The following is an 18,968-nucleotide window of genomic DNA, read 5'->3' as shown; positions in this document are numbered from 1 at the left end:
TACTTTTCTCTTGAATGGAAGTTCTCACAACTATTTCTAAATATATACATGTCTTCTGCCTAGTCTAGGTAAGAACTGGGTTCATGTTGTTCAGATGCCTAGTGATAGATGATGATTTTAACTAAGAGCTGAGATTTAATAAATCTAACTTGATACAGTCTTACTTATTTGATAAAGAACAGGTGGAGCTGGTTAGCCTGCAGCCTACCTCAGTTGTTTCTATCAATGCAGGCTGTACCACGCAAAACATAAACTGAGCTACCTAAAAAGTTTTAAATGCAATGTTTAGGTGCACCAGGCGTTTCACTTTCTACCAGCTGTTCTTTAGGTTTTCTTTGGACAGATACCATGGTGGAGAAATAGTTTATTATCATTTCAAACCATACTTTAGCATATATCATCCTTTGACTCTCTGTCTCCGACTTTGTGTCCGTATGTCTTGTGCAAAAATGATAAATTAAGGAAACAGAACTAGAGGTCTTGTCCCATCTAAAATTATAAAGCATACAAGTGCTGAAGGTCATATCTGTTGGTGTTGTATGGTTTTCCTGCTCTTGTTTTCAGATTTCAATTTTGAAGAATAATGGTCTGATATTACTGATGTCCATAGTTAAACTAGCCACTTTAGGAGTCGTTCTTCTAAATGTTCTGATAGGATATTTTCCCCCTCCCCAGTAAAATAAACAATAGTATTTGTATTGGAAAATGTCTCCTTCATGCCTCTTTAGCAATAATGTCCCCAAACAGGAATTGCACTTCTCGCCAAGAAACAAACTTGCGTCACATGGGTCTGGGTTTCATGGGATATATAGATATATTTTTTAAAGTGCAATTCGTAAGGCATAAATGTGATGTTTTAAATAGCTTGTCAGGAAAAAGAAGTGATTTTTAATGCAGATCTACCAAATATAATGTTCTTTAGTGGTATCAATACCCCTGAAGGCAAACATTTGAAAAGGCAGAGAGCACCATAATGCCAAGATAAATGTTGTGAATAGGATATAAGGCAAAACATAATACAAGAAAATAAAGAAATATCTCCTGTCAAAAAAAAAAAAAAGTATTAGTAATCAAAATTATTGTTCTAGTTTTCAGTTTCTTTGCAAATATCTAACGAGGCATTGGGCTTTTCCAATATTAAGGGTTTTTTTCCCCTGTAATTACTTTTAAAACATTGTTAAATCTTTATTTTTCTTCTGAAAATAATTAGGAATACAAATGAAAATATTAATACTTATTTTCTTTATTATGCAAAAATATATAGCTCAGATATGGAAGCAAAACACAGCCACAGGAAGGGAAACTAATTCTAAGCAATCTTTTGAAGTATAACTTTATAATTCTATATGAGAATATAATCACATGTATGTTGAAATTTGATACTCTAAAATTGTAAAAATTCTGAAGCTCTCTGTGAAACCAAATGTTATTTGATAATCATTGACAAGACATTTATAATCACGTAATCTTATTCATCCCTCTTTGAGTCAATACACTATGTTTTATGGAAGGTATTGTGAAAGCAGCCCTACTGCAGTAAAGCTATAACCTAGCTTTAATTTCATTAAAATGGATTTCATGTTTACCAGCCACACAATGGAAAGCAGTTTTGGAGTCTACTCAGTATATTGCCTCACAGTTAAAAAAACCCAGAGTGACAGAAGTAACTGGCAAAATCTGTTTTACAGAAAAGGCAACAAATAATTGCGATCAGTCAAACCTGGATGAAGAATCAATTTAACCTTCTCTGACTTCAGCAGGAGCTGGATCAGGGTATGCTGTGAGGTATGCTGGATACGATTGATAGAATTAGAAAATCTAACTGAGCAGGTGGGTTTGATAAGCACTCATGAGAGCTTTGAAGTTTTTACAGACTGTCTAAACAAAGCCGAAGTCTCAGAGTTATTACATCTTGATTTCTACTGTACTGTTATGTCTGGGGTTGAAGTGTCATTCAGTGGCCACAGTGTTGAGTAATGGACAAATTCCTCCTTTGAGTGGTCCTTAAGCCAAAGAAGTGCCGTGTGCTGGACAGTACAGCAGCTCTGACCATTTGAGACTCGGTGAGGATGTGATTACTGGTGTGATGCCATCAGCACTTGTTGAGCTTTTTCTCTCGGAGAAACTGATGTTTATCAGTACTGAAATGGTTTTTGTTCTCTGCCGATACTCCCTTGCCATTTAATATTTAACTTGGTTTGTCTCCTTTTCCCCCCACCTTGCCCGCAGAGAGGTTTCTCTTCCCTACATTTGGAAAGTGCCCCATCTGCCCAACATAAAGGTCAAGAGATTGTTTGCCTTCTTTCATTTTGTCCCCGCTTAGCAAACCAAGGGTAGGGGGCTAGTGTAACTGCTTTCTGGGAGTCCTGTTTCCCTCCACAGCTTCTTATCATCACCTTCCCTTTTCTGTGCCTGAGGAAATAATGAGTCTCTGTCTCAACAACACCTAACTTAAACTTTTACAAGAGATTGGCTTGTCATCACAAATTGCCCTAATGTCAGATACTAATCTGGGAGATTATCACAGCCATAAACAGAAGCATTTGTAGTTTGGATTAAGGAATTGGTGGGTGAAGAGGGATTGAGGCTATATTTCTTCTTGAATATGAAAGCAGTATATTTATTTTCACTAACAATGGTAGCCAGTAATTACAGCCTTTTCTCATTCCCCTGCCTCAGGGGAACTGAACTGCTGCTGTCTCAGGGGAGGCTGAGCTGCTACTGGCTGCTGCCATTTAACATTTAATATTCTCCTTTGAACCTGTTTGTGAAGCACTTCTCCCTCCCTGTTCCTGTTTCTTTGCTTTCCCTGATAAATATTTTCCTGAAATGCCCTTTAAAGCAAGTTTAGATATCTGTGCAAATAATATGGTTTAAACACCTGGAGGAGACTAGCAAACATAAATGTTTAGTTCAAGAGAGTCTATCTGCAACAAATTCCCCCTCCTCCCCATACCTGGATGCACTTTATTACAACTGCAGATAGGTTTTTAACGTTTTCCTTGTTTTTTTCTAACACACAATTGAGATTACAGCTGTCTATTTCTTAAATATATGATATAAAACCATATTCTTACCTTAAGAGTGATCTCTAACTCAAAAATGCCAGGCTTCCTGCACTGTGCCAAGAACCATGTAGGTTATCTAGAATGAAAAAAAAAAAAAAAAAAAAAAAAAAGACTCAGCCTTTACTTTCTATAAAGAGAGTATACATTTTCTAAATTATGCTTCTTATTAATATTCCTGTACAGCTAGAATGTTTCTTCTCTATTGTTCTCAGTCTTTCTAATGCCAAAGAATGAAAATTTAACTTGTGGTGGGTTTTACTGGCAGATAAGAGAGTTCCTATTGCGTGTATATGTTAGTAAGTGCATCTGAGAAGAAAAGTGGCATTTCTGTGAGCATACACATACATGAACACCTTAATTTTGCATACTACTGTCAGATAAATCTTGAGCATTGTTTAAAATTAGTTTAATACCCAAAGCATGAGATGTTTACATATTCATCCAGTTCTTACATACTTTGGATGATGAAAGCGATACACCCTTCATGCTTTGAACGGACATTTCCTCATCACATTCAGTTTTTAATTGTTTATTTCCTACTGTTTCTTCTCTTAATTATGTCCTCTCTAAAATCTGGCTATCTGCTGTTCTTTGCAAGTACTCCGGTTGCTATTTCCCCAGGACAGACTCCCCACTTGAAAGAGACTCTTCCTTTCCCCTCAGCTATAATTCCTTTGCTTAACAGTTACTGCCCAGCACCCATCATTTTAAAACAGACACCAAGTCAAAGGAATAAAATAAGGATGTGTCAGATCAGCTTATCTTAAAAATCTTTTATATTACACTGGATCCACATATATTCACATACTGTTTTTAAAAATCTTGTTCATTCTTGTGTACGGTTTTTCTTCCTATGTGCTTGTTGTAAAGGGATCCACATAATGGGCAAATGGAATGAAAGACAATATGAGTCCAATCATACATTGTAACTCTTTAAAATCAGCGTGAAACTGGCCCTTTAAAATGTCATTAATATTATCTGCAAATATGTTTTTATTCCACTGTTTAGAAGACTGATGCATTCACAGGACCCAAAGAAATGAGAGCTATGCAGGATAGTCCAAAAGAGAATGTAATGCTACAATATAAGGATTAATTGTGAAAGTAATCATGTTAGTTTTCTAATTATTCAAATCTTAATTACAACTGTGTTGGCCCAATTAGTTCAAAACACAAGGCTAATGTTAGGGTTGGGTGGATACTCAGCATCTGTGCATAAGTAAGAGGCATCTGTTGCCAAGTGGTGGAGTGATGGAAAGTGTCAACTCACCAGCTGTGAAGTCAACACAGCTCTTAAAAAACAAATTTGAGCCAACACAATGATTTAGCACACTTGGGGGAGTGTACAGCTTATTGCACATGTATACTTTAGCTAGCTGTTGTCACGTAGTGGGACTGAAATCTAGAGCGACTATGTACATAAGTCTTTGCCTGTTTTTTTAGCAATGCCCTGCCTGACAGGGATCTGCGGTGGGGAATCTGGCAGTGATACTTCTGCCTGTCAGTGCTGCAGAGGGTTGGTTTGGGGTTTTTTTTCTTGAGCAAACTAGAGAACAAAATATTACTAAGCTGTTCAGAATATGCACTCTCTTAAGGTGTTTAGAGCGCTTTATAAGTATTAGATACAGACAAAAGGTTAGAAAATAGTGAAATATTAGGAGGAATCTCTTATTTTAAAAGTGTTGGCTTTTCTTTCCTAACACCAGTTTCCCCATTCTCTACAGGTCTGTAGGGAGAGATGGCTGTATTAAATATCAGTTGTACCTTGTCCATTGTTTATTGCTATCAATTCCAGAAAAACGGGATTTTTATGATTCTGACTATTGATACCGATTTTAGTAATTTCTACTATCGCCTACAGAGATTGAGGATATTAATAGTGTTGCTAACTTTACAATGGTGTGTTTAATATTTATGCATTATTAACATTTAATGGTAACATGTAAACTTTACTGAAAGATAATCAATTGGCAGCAAGAACAAAAGAAGAAGGTGAACATTAAAACCTAAGACAGAATTACATTGAACACTAATGCATTCACTTTTGACCTAGTTCTGAATTTTATGGATCTTTTGTCAGTGACTTCATTTGCATTACTTTCAAGTTTTTATTTATTCACATTTCACAAAGTACAGATGGAGGAGTGTTTAGATTCATTGTAGTCTGATAATGTTGTTAATTTACATGAAATGCATAGAGTTTGGTACTGTACTGCAGTATAATAGAAAATGAGCTCAACTTTCAACATTGCCTTCACAAGAATTTTCAATTACATTAAAATAAAATTAAACAGAGTTACGGGGCATTTCAAGCATTCTGGATCCGGGTTTCCTTATTTGTATATTAGAAGAAGAGGAAGCCTTTGATTTCCTTGCTGTTTGAGCAAATAGCCCTTTTTAGGTATGGTTTGCACTTTAATACAGAGCCTTTTGCTTTAAAAAGATTTGTCTATGCCTGTATGGCAATACTTGATCTATCTTATTAAAGCAGCACCCTGACTGGACCAAAGAAGCTAAGCAACTCAACCCACCTCTATAAAAATATCTATAAATAAACACAGCTACTTCTGAGCAGGTGTAATGAAGTGTAAACTTTAATGGTTGTAAACTGAGCTGAGGACTTCGGTGACTTGGAAAGCACCTTTTTTATGGTCACAATTTATTAAGGTGTTTCAACATCTGCACATTTCATAGTCACAAGGCAAATTCAGCATTTCTCCGCACTATGTTGCAGTTTGTGTATAAATGTGCGTGCGGTGATGTAACGATACAGACAGCAGTGGTGCATTAAGTTTAGCTAAGATTACCTGACCAATCATACTTAGGACTGTGAGACTTCAGCAGAAGCTCCTGAAGATCTAAAGCTGCCACCTCCACCACTGAGTCAGCAAGTGTCGCGAGGCTGTCTATGGTATTTCTGTAAGCGGGGAAGAGAAGGAGCATAGTGAGACACACAGCAATTAGTTACATGTGCTTTAGTGCTTTGGATTTCAGCTTCCTGTCGCAGTTGCGGCTGTATTTCACCTGCAAAATGTTCTTTCCTTTTAAATCATACTGACAATGTGAATAGCACGTGTATACTTTAACTAAACAACTTACCAATTCAAGTGGGCTGCCTCAGCTGTAAGACGTGAACTCAGAAGTGATAAAGCATGGCACTGCTTCAGTAAAATGGAATAAGAAATCATTTTGACAGAGCTTAGATCTTGGTCTGGGCTGTTGAATGGGTTTGGTTGTGGGATTTATTATTTCCCCCCCCCCCTCCTTTCCTTTCAAGGTCGATGTTCCTTATTTTGTGTAGAGCACATCTTACATGACAGTACGGGAAGAAATGCAAGCTGGCTGGGTTAATGCTTTGGGGGTCAAAATGGACTCCCGAATGCAGGGAAACAGCACCTGAGAAATGGTGTTCACAGTCACCCCATAAAGGTAAACAGGGACTGAACGTCAGATGATCAGGCTGCAGATCCTTACTAAGGGCTCGTCATGAATGATTTTGAAAGCAAATATTTCAGTTTATCAGTAAGTAAAGGAAATACTTCCCCTCTCTTTTTTTTTAACTCCCTTGACTGCACAGAATTAAAAGAGAGTGGAAGCTGTTGCTGTGATGTTAGAATAATGATTATAAGTTATGTCTGAGAGCTGATTCTCATTTATTGGGTCTGCAGGCACCTTTAAAATAGTTGAAGTATTCAGGCAATAAGTGCTAGAAATAATACAATTTTTTTTGTTCACTTCCTCTCCTATCCTTTGCTAATGCAGGAAGCACAATAAAGGTGAGTAGCAATGATTTTTTTGAAGCTGACTTGACATTTGCTTATGATAAGAACAAATTTTTTAAATGCCTAATCCACAATCATGGAGGTGACTGGCTATAGAGTGTAAGACTAGTTCATCTTTTTTGAAGCTCTCGGGGCCTGAAAGAAGCAAACCCGTGCTCCTCTGATCACAAAGAGAGATAATGTTTCCTTTGCTGCTGTTCCATCCTACATACTAGGATGATGGTAAAGCCTCAGTTGCATGTAAACCAGGCTAGAATAACTCTTTATCTAACCCCCCACCCTGTACAACTTCCTGTGACATATACGTGTACATAGATAACGCTACCACATTTGTGGGTAAAAAGTGTTCCAAGTTAGAGCTTGTCTCAAAATCAAACACCTTATGTTCAATGTGTATGAAATATTTTACATTTTTCTTTGCAATAAAAGACTGATATTCACCTAAAACAAATGAGGTAAAATAGAGTAGACAGAGCATTTAATCTGACTACCTCATGTAAGAAAGATGGTATTTCTTTAAATCGTTTATTCCAAAACCAAAGGACTGCTCCCTCATCATTTTACTCTGTTATGTTCAAATTGTCATTTCTTTCAAGACTTTCTCTATGAAGACCGCTTAGATCACATTAGCAGTTGCAGTTTGAAAGTGCACCTTGAAACTGCATGCAGCATGTAAACCCTTCTCTCAAGTAAATACAGTATATCATGTCTTAAACATACCAACTAAATCAAGTGACTTCAGTGAGGTTATTCCAGAATGTTATTGGTTTCCATAAGAACAGATACTGGCAGTATCTGTCTGATAGAATCACATCAGCATTTTCTGCTACTTCAGGTTGAATTGCTATTGTCATGTAAATGAAAGAAATTATAAAAGGTCACATGCCTAGGAGTCTAGACTTGTTGTTTGTATCTCATCACTAAAAGCTATTCACACTGAGGTCAATGACACATTTGCCAGGACAATTCCTTAAATAAGTTTTATCAACTCTGCTGACTTTAGAGCAACTATTCAATTTTACATTATACTGAAAAAAAAGAATATCAGATCTCGATCCAGTGAAACATCTGTCATATTGTTTTCAGTGGTACTGGATTGAGATCTGATACTCTGATTTTTCAAAAGGGAAAGAAAACAGAACCAAGTCTTAAGAACACAGGAAGAGCTGTCTTTGTAGTATATCTTGACAGCATCTCACTCAATATTATGTTCATCAATGTCACAATCACTCCTTTGAAGCAAAAGCAATTGTAAGAAAACGGGTGTGGATTCCTGAAAATGTAAAGGTATCAGGAGGCTGTGTGTGCTCTTTGTTTATGACAATTTTCTTGTATTGCTCTGTAGTTGAATTTTTCCACTAATAACCTTGAGTCATCAGCACACTGATGCAGAAAGCATAGTGTGTTAAAGACAGCATGAAGCTTTTAATGTAAAATATCACTTTTCAGGGAAAAACAAAATGATGCTAACCGTGGCAGAGCAATATGCTGCTTTGTTAATCAGCGTACACTCTTCAATTACCTTCAACTTCTACAATGTGTGATCACTAAGAAGGAACTGATTTTATAGTGTCCTGCACTAAAGTTCAGTAGCCGTGTAATTCTTACATAACCTCTATTAAAATATAGGAGGTGAACAGAAAACGTAGAGTAGAGGTCAGGTAGTGATTTACCCAGTGGGCTAGGATGAAGACAATACAGGCCAGTCCCAGTCACGCTGTATGCCATACCCCAGCAAAGATTCTCTTTAGAGTTTTGTTTTGGTGAGTTGAATTTTTTCTCCAGTCTCCTTCAGGACAGGAACAAGTCAGACATGATATAGCATCAACTCAGTTTCGCAGAGGAAGAAAATTATGGTGCTTATTCTCTCTGAGACACAATATATTCCAGAAGACATGAGGAAGCAGGCACTATTCTTGCCTGTACAAAAATCAAGGATAACAGTTGCTCTGAACATAGTATGAAGGACACTGATGGTTGTTTTTATACTACTGTAACTTTCTATACATGAAGTCAAGACTCTCCCTCCTACGTGCACTACTGTATGTGCACTAACTGTAATAACTTGATTTGATTTCATTATGTGAAGGTGTTATTGCAAGAGACCTTTTTGCCCTTCTTTCAAGGAATCTTATAAAAAATAAAAAAATCTGTTTATTCCACAGCTCCTATAACCTTTCATTTTTGCAACTTAAAGAAATAATTTACTGATACTGCAAATCAAATAGTGTATATAATGCTTGTGGTAATAGCTGGCCATAACTTTCTCTGTGTTGCTATTAATACAAGTCCTCATTATTCAAAGTATCACTTCAGTTTCTAGCTTCTCCTCCTACTTGCTTAGAGTAACTTTACCTTCAGAATAAATTACAGAGAATTCCTATTGCTAGTTCTAACTTGCCCATGCTCATAAGGATTCTGTTTGAATTGTAAACTGAACATAAGGACTATACTACCAGCTGGATTTTCTTCTGTGTATTTAGGACTAATTCAAGTCCCAGTGATGCGAATCAGAGTTTTCTTATTGACTTCCCTGTGAGGTGGATTGACCCTTAGGCAGTCCTAACTGGTTCTCTAACCGCTAATGCAGCAACCAGGAAGAACTGAAGTATATCTCAGTTGTTAACCACTTTAACAACACAGAGTGGCAATAATTGCAAATGTGTCATCGTAGAGGGAGAAGATAGTAATTACAGCTCATGGTTCCCCCTTTCATAATGAAAAAGAAACAAATTCTGTATGAATAAAACTGGCAAATAATCTAGCATTATTTCTCCACTAATTTTATGTAAAATTCTATAAATTAAATTAGCAGTCATCATAATAGATAAATTGAAGTAATCAAGGTACAAATTCATACTCCTTTATACTACCCACCTTTAAGTCTTTTTCTGAATTTTAGACCTGCTAAACTTGAAATCCCACAATGTTCCCTTATTTTGATGTAACAGAAACTTTCTGTCATCCTAATAATTCCCATCAGTACTGATGTTCTTTCTTCTTGATGAGACTGAGAAAGAGAGGAGGAGATGAGTAAGGTTCTTAATGAAATGAGTGTGTATGTCACTTCCATACACACTGCTCAAACTCTGTCTTGCAGATAGCCAGAAAATTATTCCCACTTAACCACAAGAGCAGAATGCTGTGAGAAATACATAGTTGAAAAGAAAAAAATGGGAAGAGTAGGATAATATGCTGGTTGTTATTTTTAGCAGTAAAAAAAAGTGAGTTTCCTTAGTGCATTTTAACTTTAAAATTCAAGTCCAAGTCACCGCCATGAATCACCCACCCTTAAGGAATAAAAAAACCAAAAGACTGTATGAAGCAACCGGTTCAGTGGCTTCCTGTTTCAGACAATAGCGATGGAGTTTAAGTGATCTTTGTGTAAATTAAAGAGGTGTATTTGAAGTGCAGTATGACAGTATTTTTGGGGGAAGCCTGAATCGCTTAGGTAACAGAATTCACTACTTACTTTGCACTGATATTTGCAAAGCCATTACCAAAAATGAGAATACTGAAAGCTGGAGCTCATCTTACAAAAGTGGTGATGATTCAGTTCAGATTTAGAAAGGCAAACAAAGAAATTCTATGAACCACACCCTCAATACCTCTGTGAGTTTACTCAAGGTATCTGCTGTATTCCCTTATCTTCTTTCTTCAAGGAATATACGAAGGAAACCAAAAATCATTCTTTTTCTTTTTTTCACCTGTTAAGTGTTATGCTAAGCTGGATGCATTAATCAGCTTCCTCCATGATCTCAATGGAGCAGAAGGAGAATCAGAACCCCATCCCAAAATTTGTTCGGAGAATTATAGGTTTTCATAAGCAAAAAGTTAAGAAGCAAAATTAGGACTCTGTCTTTCTGAAATGTCTTATACTGATTGCCTGTATAGTTTTGGAACACTTCACCTGAAAAGAGACTAGAAAGGAAAAAGGTTTGTACTGCGTGAGAAATGTCATATCATTTCTTCCAACTGCCCTTTGGATTGAGAATTCAGGAACTTGGAGCTTTCCAGAGCTTAACAGGGTGTTTCTGTTAGAGTAATCTCAAAATGAGAAGGGCAGGACAGCCGAGATGTTAAGAGAGGATGTGCTGCTGTGAAAAGTACGGACTGCACTGCTGCGTCTCCCTGAAGATAACATTGAGCATTTGGAGTCCAAGCGGGGTCTCTGAGACCAACTCTGAATAGAAGCCAAATTTTTAACTGGCCAAATGTTTCAGAATTTTCTATTTGACTTTCTGATTCCTGAATTTGGAAGAATTTTTTTGTGTAGAAGTGTAGCTGCATAAAAGAGCTAGCCAAGAACATATCCATGCCTTTCCAAAGCACGACAAAACGCATGAGCTTGTAAGAAAAGGAACATTTACATATGTAGCCTAAATGAGAGGTCATTTTTCTCCTTTGAAGCATGCGAGGAAATTCACAAAATACAGGGCTTTCTGAAATAAGTCAGCACAACTAACTAACAAAAAGATTGCTGCTATTACAGTTAGTTTTGTGAGCTTTTGAATATCTATGGATTGTCTGCAGATCATCAACTCTGTAACATAATTTTAAAATTATGGTTGTCCAAGATACTGTGTCCAAACAAAGACTTATGTCAAGGGACAAAACGTAATCAAGTAGACAAAAAGTTGAACGAAAGCATTGATAAAAAAGACCAACAATTATTTAATTTCAGTTTGCCTGAAATATTTCCTCTAAGTTTCATTTTGCATTTAATTTACATTTCAGGCTTTAAAAAACATTAAACTATCATGGTGAAAGCTATACAATTGAGGCTCCTAAAGAGATTTTTTCCAAAACTCTGGTGAAAATAAGTAGAACTCTGATGCTATCCATCATCTGGTAGGCATCAAGAACTGATGCCAGTGGAAATCATAGAATTATTTAGGTAGGAAAAGATCTGTAAAATTGAGTCCAACTGTAAACCTAACGCTGCCAAGTCCACCACTAAACCATGTCCCTAAGTGCCACATCTACACGTCTTTTAAATACCTCCAGGGGTTGTGACTTAACCACTTCCCTGGGCAGCCTGTTCCAATGCTTCACAACCCTTTCAATGAAGAAATTTTTCCTAATACCCAATCTAAACCTCCCCTGGTGTAACTTGAGACCATTTCCTCTTGTTCTATCTCTTGTTACTTGAGAGACCGACCTCTACCTCGCTGCAACCTCCTTTCAGGTAGTTGTAGAGAGCGATAAGGTCTCCCCTCAGCCTCCTTTTCTGCAGACTGAACAACCCCAGGTCCCTCAGCCGCTCCTCGTAAGACTTGTGCTCCAGACCCTTCACCAGGTTTGTTGCCCTTCTCTGGACACGCTCCAGCACCTCAATGTCTGTCTTGTAGTGAGGGGCCCAAAACTGAACACAGTACTCGAGGTGCAGCCTCACCAGTGCCGAGTACAGGGGGACGATCACTTCCCCGCTCCTGCTGGCCACGCTATTTCTGATACAGGCCAGGATGCCATTGGCCTTCTTGGCCACCTGGGCACACTGCCGGCTCATGTTCAGCCGGCTGTCGACCAACACCCCCAGGTGCTGTTCCACTGGCCAGTTTTCCAGCCACTCTTCCCCAAGCCTGTAGCGCTGCATGGGGTGGTTGTGACCCAAGTGCAGGACCTAACACTTAGCCTTGTTGAACTTCATACAGTTGGCCTCAGCCCATCGATCCAGCCTGTCCAGATCCCTCTGTAGAACCTTCCTACCCTCAAGCAGATCAACATTCCTGACCAACCTGGTGTTGTCTGCAAACTTACTGAAGGTGCATTTGATCCCCTCATCCAGATCATTGATAAAAGACACTAAACAGAACTGGCCCCAATACTGAGCCCTGGGGAACACCATTTGTGACCGGCCACCAACTGGATTTAACTCCGTTCACCACAACTCTTTGGGCTCGGCCATCCAACCTGTTTTTTACCTAGCGAAGAATATGCCCGTCCAAGCCACGAGCAGCCAGTTTCTCCAGGAGAATGCTGTGGGAAATGGTGTCAAAGGCTTTATTAAACTCCGGGTAAACAATATTCACAGCCTTTCCCTCATCCACTAAGCAGGTCGTCTTGTCGTAGAAGGAGATCAGGTCAGTCAAGCAGGACCTGCCTTTCATAAACCTATGCTGACTGGGCTTGGTTGTCCTGTACATGCCATGTGATGGTACTCAAGATGATCTGCTCCATAACCTTCCCTGGTACCAAGGTCAGGCTGACAGCCCTGTAGTTCCACGGATCCTTCTTCTGGCCCATCTTGTAGATGGGTGTTCACGTTTGCTAATCTCCAGTCAACTGGGACCTCCCTGGTTAGCCAGGACTGCTGATAAATGATTGCAAGTGGCTTGGTGAGCACTTCCACCAGCTCCCTCAGTACCCTTGGGTGGATCTCATCCGGCCCCATAGACTTGTGTGTGTCTGAGTGGTGTAGCAGGTTGCTAAAACCTTCCCCCTGGATTATGGGGGCTTTGTTCTGCTCCCCATCCCTGTTTTCCAGCTCAGGGGGCGGGGTACACTGAGAACAATTGATCTTACTATTAAAGACTGAGGTGAAGAAGGTATTAAGTACCTCAGCCTTTTCCTCAGCCTTTGTCACTATGTCCCCCCCCATCCAATAACAGTTGGAGATTCTCCCTAGTCCTCCTTTTGTTGCTAATGTATTTATAGGAACATTTTTTTATTATCTATTATGGTAGTTGCCAGATTAAGTTCTAGTTGGGCTTTGACCTTTCTAATTTTCTCCCTTCATAACCTCACAACATCTTTGTAGTCCTCCTGAGTTGCCTGCCCCTTCTTCCAAAGGTCATAACCCTAGAAATTCTACACATTCATGCACGGTTAATCAAGGGCTATGGTAAGCAGTAACCTGGCAATCAGCAGTTTCTGTTAGAGGTGTGATAGGTGTTAGTAGCAATTAAGTTACAGTTCACTACCAAGCTTTATTATGTTGTGATGGAAGATTCTGAATTTTTTTCAATTAGCATTAACAGATCTTTCTGTTGGTGTGCCTGTGTGTGTGTAACTGTGCTTGAATAGCAAATGTACTTCAGAAGATCGAGGGGTGTATAGATTAGAAGGTAGTAATGCATAAGAATTGAGAAATAGTAGATCACTTAAACATGAAGATGTGTTGAAATGTGAATTGAGAAAGTTATTTGCATCAGGAATTGTTTTATTACATTATTTTATCCATAATTGCTTTAACTGAAATTGGCACAGAATTTTTCATATCTGAAATTCATGGGTTTAGTTTTCATGATTAATAGGTATACAATTGTTCATAAACTACTACTTCTGCTGGTGGTGTGAGATAGTTAGGAACTTTAACGGAAAAAATTTCCAAACGTATTTAAGCATGTGACCAATGGTGATGAGTACAGTAACACTACTGCAATGCTTAATTTAAAGCCACACATGAGTGATTTGATAGCAAGAATTCACGGGAGGATATGGAACTGGATAGTTTTCTGGTTCACTATTTTGAATTGAAGCAGGTCTCAAAAAAGCATGTTCTTTGTTGAAAGAGAAAGAAAAGCTCTAAACAGATTGCCTTTTCTGTCTTGTGCCATCGCAGTATGACTCTAATAGGTGATGAGCAGCTGCACCTTTCTCTAAAGTCTGTTTCATAACTCTGAGCACTAAATACCTCTTTGCATCAGCACTTTTTTATTTGCTGGTTTTGTATTTTTCTTCACAAAAGTTATAATTAAATTAGCTAGTGTAAAATAGCTGTAAAGCTCAAGAGAAAAATCACTAAAGTTGTAAAATTAAAGGGCGCTCTGATTTCTGATATTTTACATTATTTGCTATAGAAAGGAGCAGCTAGAAAAGACAATAAATATGCAGAATATCAAGGCAAAATTTTGGCTAAGAATTCGAAGAGTTATTTCTTACCAGTCTGAATTTAACTCAGTTTACTTAAGATAATGGTAAAACTACGTACCCAATTGCATTTCTAGGCTGTGTGAGCAATTGTGATTTTCACTGTACATTGGGGGCATGAATTCATACGTCTATAATTTTTGAGGGGCATATTAGTTATTCAATAGTAGTTTTCTGGAGAGGGTGGAAAGGGATCCAGGACCCAGAAGGTTTTAACCTCTTTTTTTTTTTTTCCATTAGCACTGGCAGGTGCTATTGTGGGTCTGTGCTATATGATAGTGGCTCTGTGACCCCAGTCTTTCCCAGGCCCTCGTGCTCTCCTTTAAACTTCATTAGACATTGATTCTGTAGAGATGCTTCCAGCTTCCTGAAGGCAAACTCCTTAATTTTAACTTAGTTTACACATATTAAAAAGTATGTGATAAAGTTTTTCACATGGTGATAGGCAGATAGATAGAAAGTTGTGTGGGATGTGTTTCCTTTGCATCAGCTATGAGAGCTGCTCAGTCGATTCTTTCCGTGTGTGAGAATATTTAATTGATCTACTTAAGCCATGGTGATTAAGGCATTTATAGAAATTGATGGGAAAGGAATAAGTCTCTTCACAGAATTTACAAAAATATAATTATTAGTTTTGCCCTGACGTGAATTCTCTGTGGAGAGGCTGCAATGTTTATGAACTTTTTTGATGTATGTTTTCTGCTCAGTGAATATTTTTTTCTTATTAGGTTTCTGCCATTGGATTGCTTCTTAATTTTAAGATATATCTGTACACTTGGATTGTAACCAAAATAACTTTTTACACTTTTTTTGATTGATTTTTTTTTTTAAAAATGTATTTTTATTTTCATCAGGTAACTTTTATTGTCTCAATAATTTTTTATGCAATTATGGCTAAATTAAATCACAGAGGGATGGTCACAACCCTAAATCATTTACAGAGTGGTGTAAATAAAACAGATGGAAATGAAGCTAGAAGTAAAATTCCGTGGATTGTTACCCACGGGTTTTTTCGTAAAAATATTTTTTTAAAGTCTTTGTTACAATAGGAATTCACAAAAAAGTGGATACACCCTGAAAAGGTTCTTGAAGATTTAGAAAAAATAATTTACTGACCAGATGAAGACCTTCTTGACGGTAACTTTTTAAAGGTATTAAAAGGAAAAATACTTTGTAGTTTATTTGAAGCAATAGAGCGCAATCCAAACCAAGCTGTCCAGAAAGCAACAATTTTTTTTTTTTTTTTTTTTTTTTTTAGCAATAACAATTAGATTCCATTCAAATTGCCCCCTCTACAATAGAGCACCATCTTTTAGATTTATTCTATAGCAAATATACAATGCTGGGGAAGGGAGTTTTAGCAGCATCTCTCTCTTAACAGTTCTACATGATACAGGAGCACACTGGAAAGAAAATACACAGGTCTGTGTATAGAACTTTCTACTTAATAGATCTGTGATTACACACTTGGTCAGTAAACATTGAAAGTTCTCTCGGTTATTCTTCTCTGCCTCTATTTCTGCAGAACAGAATAGGAACTTGTTTTTACCTTTCAGTAGCGCTAAATCCTCTAGTAACTCAACTAAAAGATGATGGAGTCCAGCCCTGTGAATTACTGAGGTACTAAAAAGATTAGGCTATTTAATTTAGGAGTTATAGCTGGCAGTGAGCTTTTCACTCCAAAGAAGTTTAATCTTGATATGTTTTATTAGGGCTCTGTTTTAATTGTCTGGAGAACTAAGCATTATGAGATTCCTCTCACTGAGTCCCGAGGTACTATGTAAATCGATACAATTTGAAGATACAGCTTAGATACAACAGTATATATCTTGGCTACTACACTTCTAGCTCTGGAAGGTTGCTGGAATGTTGTGCAGATGTGCTGAATTGGACCTGGGACACAGATTGGCCTTGGGAAGGGAATAAAACCATATTAGAAATTACTTTGAGACCATGTGAGTAATTTATTTGTGCACAGATTTTATTTGAGGATTATCGGAGATAGAGTTTATTTAAATTCCCAAATATATAAGATGACATCTAACTGGGATCAGTTTGTTAAGATTTGACAATTTGAGTTCTTTATCCCCAGTTAAGATAAACTATGGAGTCCTTTTCGTAACTACACACTACAGCTTGTTTGTCTCTCAGACTCATGTAAATAAGTTCTTATCTTGTAAATACTACATGAATTTAGGTAGCAGTAAAATATGATTCACTTAGAGATTGTTATAGGAGTTTTCTTATTTTAAAGCTTTTGTAAATTGTGGAAAACATCTGTAATAATAAAAATGTCCTGATAATTTACCAAGTATCATCTCTGATGCAAATACTTAACTCCACTATTCAGTTGTTTTCTTCTCCATCCACGCTCTGCAATATGTTTTTAAACAAGTTAGTCCAAACAGGTACCTCAGAGGAATTTCTCTTATTACTTTTATTTAAGCTTTAATGTGAACCTCAGTATTGACTTTACAAAAAATATTTTCACGTGAAGAAATCAGCGGTGCAATGTGTTGTCTGCCTTAAAAAACATACAGTCTTTACCAGGATGAAAAAGACACCTCAGTACTTCTTTTTCTTCTCTCACTTATTATGATTTTGGTGGAATAGTACATTTGGAATGAATGAATGAATGAATGAATGAAGGTGTGTATATTCAAGAAGAAAATGCACCCTCCTGTGAAATCCGTGTGTTACTTGCCTTTATAATGTGCCTTTTGCCACATGCTCATGATTCCTTTCATAAATTCTCCTAAGACTGCATCTTAAATTGCAAATCTCCAAGCGTGTGGCTTTTTATACGTACACAGCATAGAGCGTATGCCTACATGGGCGTGTATACCATTTCTCTCTCTCCCCCCTTCCCCACTGAGATATTGAGAGTGATGCAACATAGTGGAATGGAAGAATCCAGCTTTCTGGGGGGACGGCTCATTTTTCCATCACTCGATGGGCTAAAAATGTCATCTCTTGAAAGTGAAGCATTATGTATCTGTGTCAGTACTGGTTAGATCCTGCTGGCCTCCCGCAGGATTCAGTAGGAAAAGCTCTTTGTTCTTTGTGGGAACGAGGCAGAAAAACTGTAACACGAGGATATTTTTAAAACTCTTTAAACTTTTTATGTATTTTTAGTTGCCTGTGTATGTTTCAGACTGGCTAATTGTGGGGTGTAGTGCAAGGTTACACGGACCTTTAAGATGGTCTGTACGAGTTACTCATGGCTTCACAGAGAACCTCAGAAAGCACAAGAGAATAGCCGAAAGCTGGTTTAAAATCTAAACATTACATTTGTTAAATAGATGGTTTGAACATCCAATAATGTGAAACCTTGAAGGAAATACTAAGAAAAAAGCCCAATCACAGCTATGGATCATCATCTTCCAAATAGGTCTGCACTATTGGTCTGTTTTATAGATACATTTTTATAGGTGCAAATTCTTGTCCTTTACCTGCAGATATGTGTCTTCAGTTTTGGGAGATGTCTCAAGATTTTCTCTGGGAAAAAAAAGTTTCTACATGTATCTGTCTGTATGTTCTTTTTATTTGTGGAAACGGGCAATGCCTTCACAGTTACGCATCTCAAAAAAAAGTCTGATCTCTATGGAGTGAGATTGATGGAAGTAAGTTAGGAAAATAATTACCAGTAAAAAATGAAGCAGTGGAAAGGTAGCGTATCTGACATAAAAGTGGAGGTTTGTTTTTGAGACTGAAACTAATTTTCAAATGGAGGTCAGAGTATCATAAGTTTTTCCCTGAGCAGGTCTGTATGGTGTATTCTGGTTTTATTTGTGTAACACATTTAAATAATTTTTCTTGATGCTTGTTTTGTTTGAATAAACATGTTTACTGAGCTTGGTGTGAGGTTGCTGTGAGGTTAGGAGGTAATGCAAATTTTGAAGCTTCACTAGGAATATAAGTTTACTGACCTGTGTTTAATAAACAAGAGCAATGATTTATTACAACAGAGCTCAGTGACGGCTGTAGGACTTCTTTTTAATGATAGGGATTCAATGCAAAATCATGCTTCTGGCATTCACCAGTCACTCTCTGTCCTGGTTTGCTTTTGCGAGGTCACTCAGTGTCACTATGGCCTCTCTTCTCCTCACCAGGGGACAAACACCCTGAGAACAATATTCCTGACTGATATTTTGACATTCTTCTCTCTGAAAATTCTCAGCCTACACAGGCTCTCCTGGAATGTAAAGTGAAAACCTCAAATGTGTTGACTCACCAACCGCACAAG

The 18,968-nt window shown here is 37.6% G+C and overlaps 1 protein-coding gene across 7 annotated transcripts in view; it reads left to right on the top strand.

The window, feature by feature from the left end:
• Positions 1 to 18,968, top strand: part of CDH12 (cadherin 12) — a 391,065-nt gene that overhangs the window by 165,998 nt on the left and 206,099 nt on the right. Inside the window, exon 2 of one of the 7 annotated variants that reach the window (XM_030042000.1) lies at positions 2,324 to 2,333. The exons of the other annotated variants lie outside the window; for them this stretch is intronic. The gene's annotated coding sequence lies outside the window, so the exon portion shown is untranslated. The remainder of the gene's footprint in view (positions 1 to 2,323; positions 2,334 to 18,968) is intronic. 7 annotated transcript variants of the gene reach the window in all.

This window comes from Aquila chrysaetos, chromosome 18 (assembly GCF_900496995.4).
Source record: "Aquila chrysaetos chrysaetos chromosome 18, bAquChr1.4, whole genome shotgun sequence".
In the NCBI taxonomy this organism is placed as follows: Eukaryota; Metazoa; Chordata; class Aves; order Accipitriformes; family Accipitridae; genus Aquila; species Aquila chrysaetos.
Note: the sequence above shows the minus strand (reverse complement) of the source record. Positions and strands in the feature narration are given on the sequence as shown.